We start from the raw sequence: 17448 nt of genomic DNA on the forward strand, positions 1-17448 counted from the left end.
ACCTTAGGAGGGCTAGACGAGAGGCGAAGTCCGAGTCGAGTTCCGAGCTTGGCAGGAAAAGTTAGGGGAATAGGTTTCCAATCCAGAATAGGGCAAGGCTTAAGTCGTAGTCAAAAGGCAGTCCGTGATCCAAAAGGTGTAGGTCAACAAGAAGGCTTCCTTATCTGTAGGGCCAAGACAGTAGACATAGTCGAAGGCATGTTCTGAGGTTGGTAACAAAGAGCGAGTAGGAAACAGAATGAAAGGGAAGCTTGGAGCTCAAAAGAACAACTAATACCAGGCAAAGAACAGGGGCTTCTGGAGGGTTTAAGTATTGTGCGAGGGAGAAGGTGTGCTGATTGATGGAGTGTCGTGGTTGGCTGATTGGAAGGTGCGGTGTCGTTTAGCTGAAGTGCTCAGGGCTGGAGTGTGATTAGTGCAAGTGCGCTTCCATATGAGAATGTGGTGGGATGAAGGCGTGACAACGTTGTGACTGTCAGTCCTTGTCAGTCCTTGTCAGTCCTTGTCAGGTGTGACTGTCAATACAGCAATATGTCTCTGTGAACATTTGCATGGCAGTTGGCACTGTATGTTACACCTGGCCAGCCTACGTACAACATTCCTCCAGTCACCTGCACCTTTCTCACACTCAGCCAGTCTGCAGTACTCATAAAAACACATTCACAGCGAGTTCAAGAGAATTCTACACCAACACATACTCCTGTTACAAAAGAATCAGTCACAGAAGTCAGACAGGCCATTTACAGTATGTAGGACTGTCCATAGCTACTGCGATCAAATCATGAAATCCCTTCTATGGCTACTATGGCTTCCTAAATGGACACTGGCTGATAGCCAGACACTGTTAATCTATTAAAGCAGTATATACTAGTAATCTCTTTCTTTGTGGTTCCAACTACCTTAATTTATTCAATTTAGTTTTTTTAATTTTAACGCCCTTAAAACACATTTTCTTTTTCAAACATAAAAACACTTGTGATTCCAAACAAGACAAGGCCATTTGGCCCATCTATCAAGAGAGGTAGTTAATAGTTAACTGATCCAAAGTCTGTTTTTTTAAAGAAACCATGATATCAACTTCAACAGCATGACTTGGTACTGTAGCTTGTTCCTCTTTGATAAAATATTGCAATAGTATGCTTTCTTTATGTGAAATCCACCAACCCTTCCTGAACAATTAGTGTAATATGTAACGAACAGTTCTTTCTGGACCCTATGCGGATGACACAATCCGTGGAAAAGTGAGGAAACACTGGGGAAAAAAGTCATGCAGGAGACAGGATTGAAGACAGGGGGGCGTGTCCATGGTGCGCTGGTTTACGGGGGAGGTGTGAGCGAGGCAAACAATCCAGTAGTAATCAGACGGGGAATCAAAGAAACGGGCAAAGTCCAAAGCCGGGCAATCCATCCGAGAACAGACAGGTTAAAAACAGGAACCGAGTAGGAACCAGCAGGGGGAACATGAACTAAAACAGAAGGTTAAAAACATAACGGAGCCAGGCAATTCTAGGTCCTGGGCTCGCACGATATGGAATTCAGATACAGAGCCACGAACTGACTGTCAGGCTTTTAAGGGAGATGGGAAGGAGGCTAGAACAAGGGGCAGGTGCTCAAAATTAGGTCCAAAGTGAAAGAGCCGGAGCGCTTTTAAGGAAGAAGGACTACAACCATGACATAATATTTATGTTTGATCCAAACCCTTGAGGTAACTGATCCTTGTAGGCAAATTGGCTGAGATAGGCCCAAAAAATGTTGATGACTTCATTTCAGGGATCCAAGGCAGTGACCCACAGATTGATTTTATTATGGAATGTAGTCAACACAAATGAGATGGAAGTATCCAACCTTTCATAAGCAGGAAACATCCTGCTGGTTATATTTAATACGGAGGATGTGCCTCGTTGGTAGTGACTATCAGGACTCTGGCCCAGAAAGAGAGATATGTGGCATCTAGAACTTGTATAATCTTTTGTATACAGAATGGATATAGAGAATAATGCCTCTGGCATTCAGAACTTTGCTTGGGCAACACCTTTGCAAGGACCCCAGGAGTAGAATAAGGCTCTAATGTAATGTGTCTGGATAGATCCCCAGGGGGGAAGACACAATGGTTCATATATAAGCCAAATATTGACTGTAACCAAATGTGACAGTGTGCTGTTTGGAAAGCAAAAAGCCTGGTATTATGTCTCTGTGGGCAACAAATTGCACATAACAGCAGTGGAGCAGTGCTGTGCATTGGGTGGTGAAATCCAAAGCATGAACTGGTCAGAACAGGTGCTGGAGGTGGCTCTAGTTTGTCGCAGCCACTTGTGGTCAAAAAGCAGAGCAGATAGATGGACTGTTTAGGAACTGAGACACATTTGCTCATTTGGCAGAAAGGTTGGACTGATTGCTGATTGTGCCTCAGTAAAGCCTACAACTAGTCTCTAGCAGTTGCAGTCAGTTGGCTCAAAAGGGAGCCATGTTAATGTATGTAGGAGTGAGGGGAGATCCCACAGAGGAGTTGTTGGTTTGATAAGTTGGTACAGCTGCCTTGTTACTCAGGAGAATTGGGGGAATATGAGATGTCCTACTGCCACCATTGATTCTGTCAGGACAAGGGAGATGTTTGCTGTAGCGGACTCTTCAAGAGTAGTGATTGCATAAACACTTAGGAAACTGGACAGAATATCTACTGTAATTCCTGATACAATAAACACAGCACCAAACAGTCTTAGTCCTGAGTGGCTACAATATTTAGGGGCCAGATGTAGAGTTTGTACGCCTCTGGTTTGGGATGTCAGAGAGACCTTATTTCCTGTTTTAGTATATCCTGGTGGAATGTGACCCTCCACAGTCACTCTGTGTCCCTGAAGGGCCACCAGGAAACCTGTCCAAAATGTTTTGGAACTCTGTCCAAAATACCTGTGGACATTTTATCTACTGCCATGTTCATCATTTCAAGCAGGTAAATGTTCTTAAGGGGCTGTAGGTGAGTCTGTGCCGAGCTAAGGATTTCTAGAGCTTGGGTGAAAAGGGGTAGTTTTAACCTACTGATGTAACTCACTACCACAGGTGTGTACTGTACTGTATGTAGTATATGTAATTGTGTCTTGTGCAGGTGCAGCAACAATGTTGTTACAAGTTTGTGTATGACATTTTCTGTTTCCTTGTTGCCCAACACTTTTCTCAAAAATTTCCATTGCTCCTTTTTACTGTTTTTCTCAAGCACTGCCATATGTAAATTATTTATTTGATCTGTGTATCTTGTAAGTCCTGTTTTTCTGCTTGTGCAGAAAAGTAATTTATTGATGTAACTCACCTTGGGAGTAAAAGTAAAAGGAGTCTGAGTAAAAGGAGTCAAAGACGCTGAGCAACAAGAACAAGAAAGGTATTCAAGTTTTTTAGTCTTTGCTAGAGGTGAGTGTGGATCAAAAGAGGGGAGAGATAAGTGTCAGCTTCCACATACTCAACAAACACATTCAACAGTAGATAATACAGTAAATACAACAAAGATAAAGACAAAAACAGGTTCAGTCCCTTCCCCACTGTGATAACATCAAAGAAGGAAATTGGGAGGTGAGTGCAATGAGTAAGCACAAAGAGACAATGTGTGAGCGCTTGTCATATTTTTATCAGTACACATATGCAAAAGCTTCTCATCATTGGAAGTCATGAAAAACAAAAAGCAAAGCCAATGATTGGTGAGTTTGTCTCAACAATGTTTCCTTAAGTCCATATACTGTACTCTGCAGACTGAGTCAGACACAGCTACCTAAATAGTTATTTTAAAGTTTTAACATCCTTTTTGATAGACAGTTTAATTAAGTCAAAGTTAGAGTGAGTCTTCAAGTAAAGATCTGAAAACCACTACCTTTTCCAACAGTTGAAGATCTTGTGGTATCTGGAGACTTGCAGCTCCACTAGGGGTTCTCTGGTGGTTCCACTTACCTGTGTCTGGCTTGCTGTTGCATGGAATTATGTTTTTTACATCACAACTGGATGCATAAGCACTTGCTTGCTTCTGTGTAGCAGGTCTTCTTTATTGCATATGCATATGGGAGCCATGGTCTTGCAAGCCAGAAAAGTAACAAAATATGTATTTTTATAAAGTGAAACAAGCAAGCTATAGTGACACTCCCCCTAATAGTTAGTAATACAGAAATATGTCTATATATGGATATACATTACATAAAGTTTATGCAAAGTTTAGTGAAGCAAGCTTTTTAGCACACCGCCCAGATAGCTGTATCTCAATGAACTTGCCTGGTGATACGTGAGAAATTGCTCAAATGTACAGATAAAAGCAGAACTTCCCTGTACAAGTTTCTGAGTGAATGATTATGGTATAAATGCCAGACAAGCATCTTATAACTTAAGTCATGTCTCTTGGCTTATTGACAAAGACAGGTTCCGCATGTTCTAGGCGCAAAGCCAACTATTAAAAAGTTAGATGCAGCAGTACTGAGCTATAGCAAAAATATGTTAGTTTAAACAAAATAAATATTTCTTCAAAACAAAGTGCTTGCAATCACTGGTATACATATTCAAAATCTTCAGAGGCATTAACAGTCAATGCAGTGGACTTCTTCAGAATGAACAGTGAATCACGAACCAGAAGACACAAATGCAAGTCCATTTAAAACAGAGAACAGGAAGCATTTCTTTACCCAAAAGGCTGTGGGAAGGTGGAACAAGTTATCCTGCCATGAAGTTGAAGCTGATACCCTGCCTTCTTCCACGTGTGGTGCCACAGGGGTTGTGGTCAGGCATTCCACTCACCCATTCACCGCGACACACCCCTTTTCAGTCTCTTTTAGGTTCCTTTTCTTCTTCTACACATGCACTCTCCTCCGAGAGTGGGGTTCACATTGGCCCCCTCATCAGGACACAAGGCTCCATATATTGATACCTCTGGGCCTTTCGCCTGTGAAGTCCCAGGCCCAGAGTCTCTACCTCTCTCTTTGCTCAATGATTCCCAGTCTCATCGAGTCCCACCCTGCTGTCCTTACTGCTAGGAGCCTCTTGCTCCTACTCCATAATGTCACTATCTCACACACAACCAGTGCCTTGGACTCCCAGGTCTGCCTCCAGCCCTGACATCCTCCCTTGACACCACCAGGTTGGCCTACGCAAACATACACTACCTACATCACTGAGTGTCTTCTGCACTACTCACCGTGCCGAGACCCAGCACAATGAGACCTCTCTACACACACATGCAAACAACCACTCTGGCACCTCACTCTCACACCCCCAGATTGTGAACTCACAGCTGCCAGGACACCCCACATCATGCCCAGCCACCACTGTGTTACACCCATGCAGCTGCCGGTGCACCTCACTCTGTGCCCAGCCACCACTGCACTACCTTCCAGAGTGTTTTAACTAGATAGACCCTACTGGCTTCCCAATTACTTTGTATTGACCGGGGGACGGTCTCTCTACCATACCACCCACTCTGGTCCACACACACTAACACACATCTCACTCATATAGCGGGCACTGATAGCCCTGCTCTCACACCCCATCGCGGGGAGCTAGTTTTGACTCCTGTAGAGTGTGTTATTAAAGACCCTATGCGGACGGTAAAATCCAGAAAGGATGGAAAGAAAGGCACAATGGGGTTAGGATGGGTTGACAAGACAGGGGGCGGTGACTGTAGTGACCAGGTGCATGGGGGAAATGCGGTAGCAACCAAGTCCAAGGAAATCCAAAAAAGGAAAGTCAGAGCGCCGTCCATAATCCAAGAGCCGGGAGATCCATCCAAGACAAACGGTTAAAAAGGGGAACTGGGTTGGAACCGGCACTGGAATAGGAACTAAAAACATAATGGGACGATGTACTGTATAATGTATGCAATATGTCAAAACACACTGTGCAAGCTTTCAATTCAGGAGTAGCTCCAGAACAGATTTACAGTACCAGCTCAAGCTCTGCTCCACTTCCAGGTCACTGCAAACCCCACTTCTATCAACAGCAGTGGAAGTTTTACACAGCCATGTTCTCTGACCACAGATGCATTAATGTATTATACTGCATGTTGATAATTACAGAGAAATAACAGATATAAAATACCTACCCCAAGTACAGCTCTTCAAACTCCTTCTGAAACCCATTGCAGCCCACATTCCAGAGCTAGATTCAAAATGCCAAAATCCTTCTCTTGCTTGGAAGAGAGTCTAAGCCCATAAGATGGGACAACAAATTAATGGCCCATACAATGCGTCAGGGAATAGCAGGCTGGAGCATGTAGGACCCTGTGCGTAGCAGTCTCCAGGTGGCGTCTGGTCAGGGGTAGATAAGGTTCCGAATAAAAAAATAATCCAAATACGAGAGGCAAAGTTGTGGTCGAGAACGGTTGCAAGGAGTCAAGAGCCAGTAAGGGCAGACGAGAGAAAAGCTAGTATTGTCACGACCACCAGCCAGTGGATATCAACTCACAAAAGAACTAACCAGTACCTCCACCGGGTTAATAATAACAAGCACGTGTTAAGCCATCAGCACACGATCTACTGTGTGGTAAGCAGCACTATTTAAACCATCCTAACCCACTTCCCGCTGCTCGGTATTGAATCTTCTCTTTGAGAGCTCTACCTCGTGTTAACTTTGAACCTCGGTTACTGGATACTGTACTCCCTTTTGCTTCTCGACCTTGGACCTCATCTTCTGTTTTGGACTGTTTACTTCTCTCTGTACTTCCTGGTTATTGATCTACCTTTCGCCTATCGACTATGATCTCGCCTGATGTTCTGGATTGTTCGTCTGTCTCAATATCTACTTGCTCCTGCGTCTGCACAGGATCTGCAAACCTTTTCATTGAGGATTTGTGACAGTATTCAGGAGAAGGAAGTTGTAGAGTAGCTCGGCGAGCGAACCTCAATAGTGAGCAAGGTCCAAGAGGAGACTGAGGGTTTAAATAAGAAAGTGTGTGTGATGTTAATTTGTACATGCGCGTTTATGGTGAATAGTGTTAGTGAGTATGTGGGAGCGCTTGCGTGTTTGTGTGCGGTTCGTGGCACAAGATAGACTTGGGATGGATTCTAATAGGCGAAGTACGCTTAAGGAATGCACACAAACCCAGCATGAGCACTTTTAAAACTAATATTCCAATTGTCTTAGCTTCCTTTCCCCATGCCCAAATTATATCCAACTAAAAGACTGAACCATGACACTGAAAAAAGATGTTATTTCTGATTGCCTCCCAGTAAGCCTCAAAAATAAAGTGGCAAAAGACTTGGAAAACAGTGTTTAACAAAACACAGAATGATAACAAGCTAGCTCTCTCCATCAAAGTTGAAGCCTTTTAAAGGATCATGTATGACGAGCTTTACAAGGATGGCACAAAAAGCTGGGTGGCTCCTCTCCCTTTAAGAGTGCAGAGATGTCACCTCCCAAATAACCATGTATAAGCACTCTTGCGTCTTGCCTCTCTACAACACACTTTGGACAAGAAGCCACAGATGAAAGAACAATTTGTGGCTTTCATTTAAAAAAATGAACGCATCGAGCCAGCAACTCCAGTGACAGAGGGCGAGGAGTGCTGGTATCTGCTGAACTTAGGAGTCTAACACCCTCATAAGCCAGATCAGAGTGATCTATGGCATATTCCTTAACAGTGTGCTTCTCACAAGTATAGACTTAAACAAAAGTCTCCTGGGAGTCCTGATGTGCTTCAGAAAAGAGTTTGTGGAAATAACTGCTGACATCAAACAGATGTTGCATTTCTTCATAGCGAGAGAAGACCACCGAAACTCCCTGAGGTTTCTGTGGACCTGTGACAAGGACCTGAGTAAAAATGTAGTTGAGTTTAGGATAAGAGTTCTTCAGGACAATAGTTCTACAGACCAAGTAGCCATTGAGCCTTTACAAAGAACTCTAGCATTGATAACCAAATCAAACTTGTGGTTGCACAGGATTCCTTCAAACAGTGCCATGATTAAGAAGATGTTTCCCCTGGAGGACCTTTCCAAGGGCATAAAGGACCCTGACCTTGGAGAAGAAACTACACCAGTGCAAAGAAGCTTTGGGCGTAGCTAGAAAATAGCCAAACAGACATTCTCTTTTGAAGTGTCAGTCAGTCATAAACATTTCACACAGCGTGGGGTCCTGTCAAACATAAATAGTGTTTTTAAATGCCCTGGGACTTGTCAATCCAGTAACCATAAAGAGCAAATCTCTTCTTTGAAAACTCCGCAGACACCAGTGAGTAGAATGCTTTTCTAACTGAGGAGAAGCTCAAAAGATGGGAAACATGGAGGGAGTCACTACAGGAGATAAACCAACTTAATATCCCATGCACCAACACTTTGAACGCACTCTCAAAGGTGAAATACACAGAGCTATTGTGTTCTCAGATGGTTCCACAAAAAACAGCAGTGGCATTTCTCAGGGTTATTGGCAAAGATGGACAGTCTGATGTGGGATTCATTCTATGCCAGCAGCCATATCACCCTGCAACTCACAACTGGCAACCCACAGAAGCTAAGCAGGTGTGAGCCTGGTCAGTACCTGGATGGGAGACCTCCTGGGAAAAACTAAGGTTGCTGCTGGAAGAGGTGTTAGTGGGGCCAGCAGGGGGCGCTCACCCTGCGGCTCATGTGGGTCCTAATGCCCCAGTGTAGTGATGGGGACACTATACTGTAAACAGGCGCCGTCCTTCGGATGAGACGTAAAACCGAGGTCCTGACTCTCTGTGGTCATTAAAAATCCCAGGGTGTTTCTCGAAAAGAGTAGGGGTGTAACCCCGGCATCCTGGCCAAATGTTATCAATCATGGCCTCCTAACAATCCCCCTCTGTGAATTGGCTTCATTACTCTGCTCTCCTCCCCACTGATAGCTGATGTGTGGTGAGCGTTCTGGCGCACTATGGCTGCCGTCGCATCATCCAGGTGGATGCTGCACATTGGTGGTGGTGGAGGGGAGTCCCCATTACCTGTAAAGCGCTTTGAGTGGAGTGTCCAGAAAAAGCGCTATATAAGTGTAAGCAATTAATATTATTATTATTATTATTATTATTATTCTAGGGAAAGCAAAGTTAACCCCCCAGTCTGATCCTACCATTCCCCAACTCGAGCTGTGTGCCACAGTGTTGGCAGCAGAAATAGCGGAGCTTATCGCTGATGAAATTGACATTACGCCTGACGCAATCCACTTCTACAGTGACAGCAAAGTAGTACTGGGTTACATATACAATGAGATTAAGCATTTTTATGTGTATGTGCATAACAGAGTCTGGTGCATCCATCAGTTAACATTACCAGAGCAGTGGCACTATGTACTAACTGAGCACAATTCAGCTGATCACGCCTCAAGATCAGTACCCATATCCCAACTTTCCAGAACTACATGGCTTACAGGACTAGCATTCTTGTACAAACCATACAAAGGTGTGCCAGAGAATAGGGAGAAACATGATGCATATGGATTAATTATCCAGAGTCTGAGATTGAGGTCCAACCCCAGATGACAAACTTCATCACCCAGAGCACAGACATCTCAATTCCAAATGCTCAGAGCGTTTTTCCACCTGGAACTAATTCTTGAGAGCTGTAATATTCATAATACAAATAGCTTGCTTTCACAAATCAGACTGGCATCTCAAAGGGATGCAGCTCTTGGCACCAGTGCAGCAAGCCCCATACTACCTATGAACTGTTACAGGCCAAGAATAGCATCTTGAAGTCTATGCAGAGAGAAGTCTACTCTGAAGAGTTCAAAGTGCTCATTGAAAAGAGAGGCATTCCAAAGGGGAGTTCCATTTATAAGCTGAATAACATCGTGAATGAAACTCTTCTTCAATTTGGAGTACGACATCATCATGCACAGGTGGACATAACTGAGAAGAACCCATTCATCTTACCTGAACACCATGTTTCCACAGTGCTTGTAAGACACTACAATTAACTGGTCAAACATCAACTTAGTCATTTTACTGAGGGAGCCATAAGGCCAGCAGGACTGTGGATAGTTGACGGCAAGAAGTGCATCATATCTATCCTCAAGGATGTCACATGTTTGAAGCACGAGGGAAGAACAGAAAATGCCAGCTCCCCCTGAATGATTCAGCATGTCCCCACATTTTATGTATGGGTTTGGATGTCGAGAACAATCTTCATTGGTACCTGTAAAGAGCTGCAACTTGGCAAGAAGCAGCAACAGGAGACTGATCTCCAAAAATTCCTAAGAAAGCAGGATCTGCACATGGGAATTCAATCCTCCCCATTCTTCTCACATGGGAGGAGCCTCCCGTGTGGAGTGGCCCGCGGAATTCTATACAGCATACCTGTGCAGACCAGTTATCTCCAGTGTATACAGACATTTATAACCTCTCTCTGTCCCTGTCAATTGTACCAGAGTGTTTTAAGAAAACCATAATTGTGCCACTGCCCAAGAAGAGCAAGGTGACTTGCTTGAACGATTACCGCCTAGTGGCACTCACTTCAGCGGTCATGAAGTGCCTGGAGAGACTAGTACTGTCCTACATAAATTGCTCTATCCTGGGCTCCCTTGACCCACCTCAGTTTGCTTACCATCCGAATAGGTCAGTTGATGATGCCGTATCTCTAGCACTTCACACTTCCCTAGAACATTTAGACAGATGAGGTACCTATGCTAGGATGCTGTTTATTAATTACAGCTCGGCCTTCTACACAATTGTTCCCACCAAGCTGGTCCCAGAGCTCAGTAATCTGGGCTTATGCAACTCTATCTGCAACTGGATACTGGATTTCCTGATGGGCAGACCTCAGGTGGTGAAAATTGGCAACAATATCTCCTCTACTGAGATCCTAAACACTGAAGCCCCACAAGGCAGCTGTCTCAGTCCTGTTCACCTGTACAGCCTCCTACAGCAGCAACCACATCACTAAGTTTGCAGATGACACCACTATTATTGGGCTGATAAACATTAAATATGAATAGTCTGCATACAGGAGTGAGGTGGAGCATCTTACAAGATGGTGCCTTGACAACTATCTGGCCCTGAATGTCAACAAGGCAAAATAACTCATTGTGGAACTCAGGAGATACAGAGGAAGACACACCCCATTCAGCATTAATTGCACAGCAGTGGAAAGCGCTTGCACTTTCTATGGTGCTTAAAGAAATGTGGTTTGGGGAAGCAGTTCCTCATGAACTTTTACTTCAGCACCATAGAAAGTGTCCTCACTAGTGGCATCACTTTGTGGTACAGCAGTACTACCATGCATGACAGAGATGCACTACAAAGGGTTGTGGCAACAGCACAGAGGATTATAGGATGTGATTTACCATCAATCGGTGAGATCCACACCATCCGCTGTCGCAATAAAGCCCAATCCATCATTCAGGATCCCAACCATCCCGACCACAAACTGTTCTCCCCCCTATCCTATGGCAATCGGTACCACACTGTTAAAGCAAGGACCACTAGACTCAAGAACAGCTTCTATCCCACTGCAGTGCACATCCTCAACAACAGCTAACTGCAGGGCCTCAGACTAAATACACATCTGCACTCTGCACTTTTTACATGGTCTACCCTTTTTTTTCTCAGTCTCACTACTACATATTTATTCTTCCACAGTATATTTATTGTTCCTGTTGTCTACGTTGTGTAGTGTTGCCTGTTGTAGTGTGAATGTCCTGAGAGATCAGCGCGATTAAGAATTCCAATGTACATGTATATACAGTATGGCAATAAACTACTTTAATCTACTCTGCATGTTACTGCAGAAAAGGCCTTCTCAACTCTTACATAAAGTTCTCTCTACTTTTCTAGTTCCATCACGAATGCCAGATCTCTAGTCCCAGTCTCCACAGATCCAGAGTCACTGTTTATCTTGACCCCTGCAATGCTGCTTACCCAGAAAGTTGGTGCACCCCCTCCACCAGGTAACTTCACTGACAAAGACCTCTACCACAGCCAGTGGAGGCAAGTGCAGATCCTAGCCAGCAAGTTCTGGACTCACTGGAAACATGAGTATCTCCCTAATTTGCAGACCCATCACAAGAGGCATTGCGCTCACCTTAAAGCCACCTTGTGCTGCTAAAGGACAGTCAAGCAGCTTGTAATGAATGGCTATGGCGCTCCTCTCTGTTTTTATCCCAAACAGTGATGGAAAAGGAAAGTGGAAGTCAAAGTTTTCAACCAAGAGTCTGTCAAAAATTTCCTGAGACCTGTATCTGAGGTCATCCTTCTTCGAGCCAAAGAGGACTGAAATATTATAATCATTTAGTTATGTTCTAATTAGTAGAGACATGTTATATACTGTATGTCAGGCAGAGAGTATTCCTGCTTCAGTTTTTAGTTTTAGTAATTTTTCTCCCCCTGCTGGCCTTTTGTAAGTAGTGAATGATAGATAGATAATACTTTATTAATCCCATAGGGAAATTGATAAAAACTGATAGACTGAAAGCATAATTCTATTGGATCATTACGCATTGAATAGGTGAAATAAGTAATGTTACTGCTGAAGCACATTGTCGGTAATCGCCTGCCTGTTACAATCTACCTGGCTGCTGCCAGCATTCTAATTCAAAATTTACAGTCTTGGTGTTTGTGACAATTGAAGAGCACCCCCCCCCACCCCCAACCCATTTCGGTGGAAGTTGCCATGTTCAAAAAATCCTGAAAAGAGAATAAAAGTTTCACACAACAAAGCATGACTGTCTGTGAAAGGTCAGGAGGCCTGCTTAGTGAGCACAACACTTGATTACAGTAAAAAAATCCTAAGAAAATAAGGACTAGTTTCACAACCCAAACAAGGTTGTATGAGGTGAGGAGGGTTGGCTGGTGTGTAAGGCACTTGGTTGCAGCACTGTGAATGTTGTGCTTGAAGAGCTATTGACTCGTGAATAGCACCCCCCTATCCCCATGTACCGCCTGTCTAATAGTACCATATTGAAAAAATCATTAAAAAATAAGGAAAAGTTTCACAACTCAATCGGTACCATTGGTTGTATAAGGTGAGGGGGGCTGTCTGGTGTGTAAAACACTTGGTTGCAGCATTGTGGCTGTTGTGCTTGAAATGCTATTGAGCCATGAAGAAGCCCCCCCTATTCCAGTGTATTACCTGTAGTGCTATCTTAAAAAAATCATAAAAAAATAAAGAAAAGTTTCACAACCCAAAACAAAGCTGGGAAAGGTCAGAGGACCTGCCTAGTATGTGAAACACTTAGTTGTAGCATTGTGGGTGTTGTGCTTCAAAAGCTATTGAATCATGAAGATGACCCCACTATCCCAATGTATTGCGTGTCTAATGGTGCCTTATTAAAAAAAAACAAAAAAAGGTTTCACAAGCTGAAGCAAGGCTTGTAAAGGTCAGAGGACCTGCTTAGTGTGTAAAACACTTGCAGCATTGTGGGTGCTGTGGTTTAAATGCTATTGGTTTGTGAACAGCATACCCCTATCCCGGTGCATAGTGCCACATTAAATAAAAGCACGAGAAAAAGAGATTCAGAACGCAAGGCTGTGTCAGTCTTCTGTGTAAAAAAATTGGTTTGAACATCATCAGAGCTGTTTTTAATAAGCTGCTGAGTAAAGAATATTTGAATCTTCCTGCTGTCAGCAGTATTGTGAATATAGTTGACCCTTACCTGAATGAAAACAGGACATAAAGAAACACATCGTTGAAAAACCAGAGGTTTAAAAAAAGATAATTAGCTCACTGACAGTCTGATGTAGAGGCTGTGGAAATTTTCAGAAGTCATGGTCTTTAAAATGCATTTGGTTTAAAGGCATTCTGTGTTTCCATTGCGCTGATATGGACAAAAGAATATTCGTGCATGGTCAAAATAATGTCATAAAAACGACAAAGTGAAGGCTGAGAAAACATTCACAATGTACTTTGTACACAAAGCAAGTGTTTTTGTAACCCTTGGAGGTTTCGTGAAAACGCTACAGAAGTGCCAAAATCGTTTTCGAACTTCAGGGTAACTTTACCCCGGTCGCACACCTTTAAGGGCTGAGGCAGCCCAGCAGCCAAAGCATCTCCGCGGCCAGGGGCACAAATCGCTCAGCTACACCGCTTCCAGACCTTTAGGTGATCTATCTTTAATTATGAGTTATTCCATTCCCAACGAATTACTCCATTTCCTAATTTAAAGCAGGAGCCCCACTTCAACGGTGCTCCCTCATTGTCCTTTTCACCTCCTTAGTTTGTACAGCCTAGTGGTCTTAGTTTTCACGTCTGCACTTTTTTACTCCATTCCGGTTTTTTTTACCGTCCTTTCTATTCTCACCTGTCTGATCTCTGGTTCTCTGGGCAGATGCCTCAGCAGTCTCTATGGGTGGTCATGTCACCCTGGATCCCAAAGCCTGTCTGCACCCCTGTCTGTGGTTCTCGATGCTAGGATTCCGCTCCAAAGTCGCCCTTGTCCCTTGGTGCTCTGGATCCTGTTCCAAGACCGAGATTCCTCCTTTATTTCCTGAAAGCTTGGCACAGGATCCCGCTCTGTAGTTAAAGGCTGCCTAATTCCTTTGACTGTCATATTCTCCAGGGATGAGATCCCTGGGCTGGACACTGACCACTCATTTCTCACTGCTGAGGCAGCCTGCTCAGACTCCAATCCAGAACACTCCAGTCCCAGGATTCACTCATCACCACATCTCCTGAACCGGAGTGTATGGAAGCTCCCTGGGATTTCCTGGCCTTTTCCTCACCTGGCCTCTCTTCTCTGTGGTTCCATCCCATATCCAGGAGGAAGCTTCTGCCATCCAGGACCTTGAGGATCTCCCCATGCAGCCCTCTTCACTGCTACAGTTCTGACTGCTTGGTTTCTCCTGCCCTCCACCCTGGGAATCCTGGACTTTTCCCTGCTGGCCGGTGGTTCTCCAGTGGTGCCGTCCCACATCCAGGAGGCAGCTTCTGTAGTTCCGGACCCCAGGTCCTCTGTCTGTGCAGTCCCCTCACCTCATTGAACCTGGGAGGCCGTGCTGACAGAGCATGCTTCATGTGGTCTCGGAGGAGACCCCAATAGGGTGTGCACCTTCAATCACCTGCTCTTGGCCCTTTGACAGGATCACTGTGTGGGGGTTCCGTAAAGCCCCAGGGGCAAAGCACAGCTACTTTTTTCCTGTCAAGTGCATCATCCTGTGGGTCTGTGGCCTGTACCCCTGGCTACTTGGAGGGCTGCCTCCCAGATCTGTGAGGCTCCCTTTCCTTCTGGGGGCTTAGTTGCTGGTTTCCCCCCGAAGCTGAGGGTCCCAGATGGGCTGGGATGAGCAGTCTCATTTGGGGCTGGCACTTTATCATGTCAGCCATTCTCCTTGGTCGCCAGGGATGCAGACAGGATGCAGGGCTGGCATCTCCCAGACCATTGCATTTCACTTGGCATCTTTTTTTGCTGACCAACTGGGTCCTTTCCTAGCTCTGCTGGCCAGTTCTGTTTTTTCCTTTTTAATTTCCATTACTGTCTGGTTTGGGCTGATTAAGCCCTGCCAGCCAGTAATGAATTATTCCATCAACACCTTTCTATTTTCACTTTCCCTTTCTTCCAGAGCATCCTAGCCCTCAATCAGTCAGGTCATCTTGGGTGTTCCACCACTCTCTGGTCACTTGTGCTTGGGCTCTTGATGCATCACCACCCTCACATGACCAGCAATAACAGGCTATGGCATTACAACACCAATTTTCAGCTGTTTAATTTTTTTGGATTTGTACTACATACAGTATTTTACACTAAAATCAATATCCGAGCTGAACCATTTCTGACGAGCTGAACCATTTCTATGCCCGCTTTGATGCTCTGAACACGGGCAATGCTGAGAAGATCCCAAGTGTGCAGGGCGAGTTTGTTCTGAAACTCTCAGAGCAGGACGTGCAGAAGACTCTGAGCAGGGTGAAAATCCGTAAGGCTGCAGGGCCTGATGGGATACCACCTCGCATCCTGAGGACATGTGCAGCCCAGCTGACCACAGTGTTTACGGACATCTTTAACTCCTCCCTGTCACAGTCCATGGTCCCCACCTGCTTTAAAAAAAACACTATTGTTCCAACCCCCAAAAAGGCAAAAGTGACATGCCTGAATGATTACCGCCCAGTAGCATTAACATTTGTGGTGATGAAATGCCTGGAGAAGCTGGTGTTGTCACACATCAACTCCTCCATCACAGAGTCCCTGGACCCCTTGCAGTTCGCCTACCAGAACAACAGATCAGTGGATGATGCTGTCTCCCTGGCTCTGCATACAGCCTTGGAACACTTGGACACTAAGAACTCGTATGTGAGAATGCTGTTTGTAGACTACAGTTCAGCATTCAATTCCATCATACCCAGTCAACTGGTGACAAAGCTCAGGGGATTAGGTCTGTGCAACTCTGTCTGCAACTGGCTGCTGGACTTTCTTATCGAGAGACCACAGGTGGTGCGGATAGGCAATAAAACATCAACACCACTCACCCTGAGCACTGGAACCCCACAAGGCTGCTGTCTGAGTCCAAGGTTGTACTCCCTATTTACTCACGACTGCACAGCAAGATACAGCAACAACCGCATCATTAAGTTTGCAGATGACACCACTATAATAGGACTGATAAGTGATGATGACGAGTCCACTTACAGGGATGAAGTTGTATAGCTGCTTAGGTGGTGTCATAGCAATAACCTGGACTTGAACATAAAGAAAACGAAACTAATAGTGGACTTTCGGAGACACAGGCCATACACTCACAGCCCACTCAGTATTGATGGAACGGAAGTGGAAACAGTCACCAGCTTTAGGTTTTTGGAAATTCACATCTCTAAAGATCTAACCTGGACTGTGAACACTGACTCTATCATGAAGAAGGCTCAGCAGCGCCTTTATTTCTTGAGGTGCCTCAAGCGATGGGTGATGCCAATACATGTGTTGGTGAACTTCTACCGCTGCACCATTGAGAGCGTCATCACCAACGGGATCACCGTGTGGTATGGCAACACCTCTTCGCGAGAAAGAAAGGCACTGCAGAGAATGGTCAATATGGCCCAGAAGATCATCGGCTGAGGTCTCACCGAGATTAAACAGCTCTATGAGGACCGCTGCCGTGGTAGAATTCTGGCCATCATAGAGGACAGTCACCACCCCGGGCATGAGCTCTTCACCCCACTGCCCTCAGGCAAGAGATATAAGAGCATACGGACACTTACCACTAGATTCTTCAATAGCTTCTATCCACAAGCAGTGAGACTGGCAAACACAGACTGGCAAACACATTTAGCCATCCCCCTCGGACCACACCTACACCATCACCATCTACCTCTTTATGATTTCTTATCTATTGCACATCTCCATTCATTGTTTACACGTCTGTATTGTTTAAATTCAAACTGTCTACATGTTTACTTGCACATTGTCAATTGTTTGTTTGTATATTGTCTTGATGCACTGTTTGCACTTTGTTTTGTTTTTTACACTTGTTTTACAATCGAGAGACTTTCTGTAAGTAAGAATTCCATTGTACCAGTACCGGTTACATATGGCAATAAAGTTCAAGTTCAAGTTCAA

The sequence above is a fragment of the Lepisosteus platostomus genome, chromosome 8 (genome assembly GCF_059453375.1).
Source record: "Lepisosteus platostomus isolate fLepPlt1 chromosome 8, fLepPlt1.hap1, whole genome shotgun sequence".
Taxonomy (NCBI): Eukaryota; Metazoa; Chordata; class Actinopteri; order Semionotiformes; family Lepisosteidae; genus Lepisosteus; species Lepisosteus platostomus.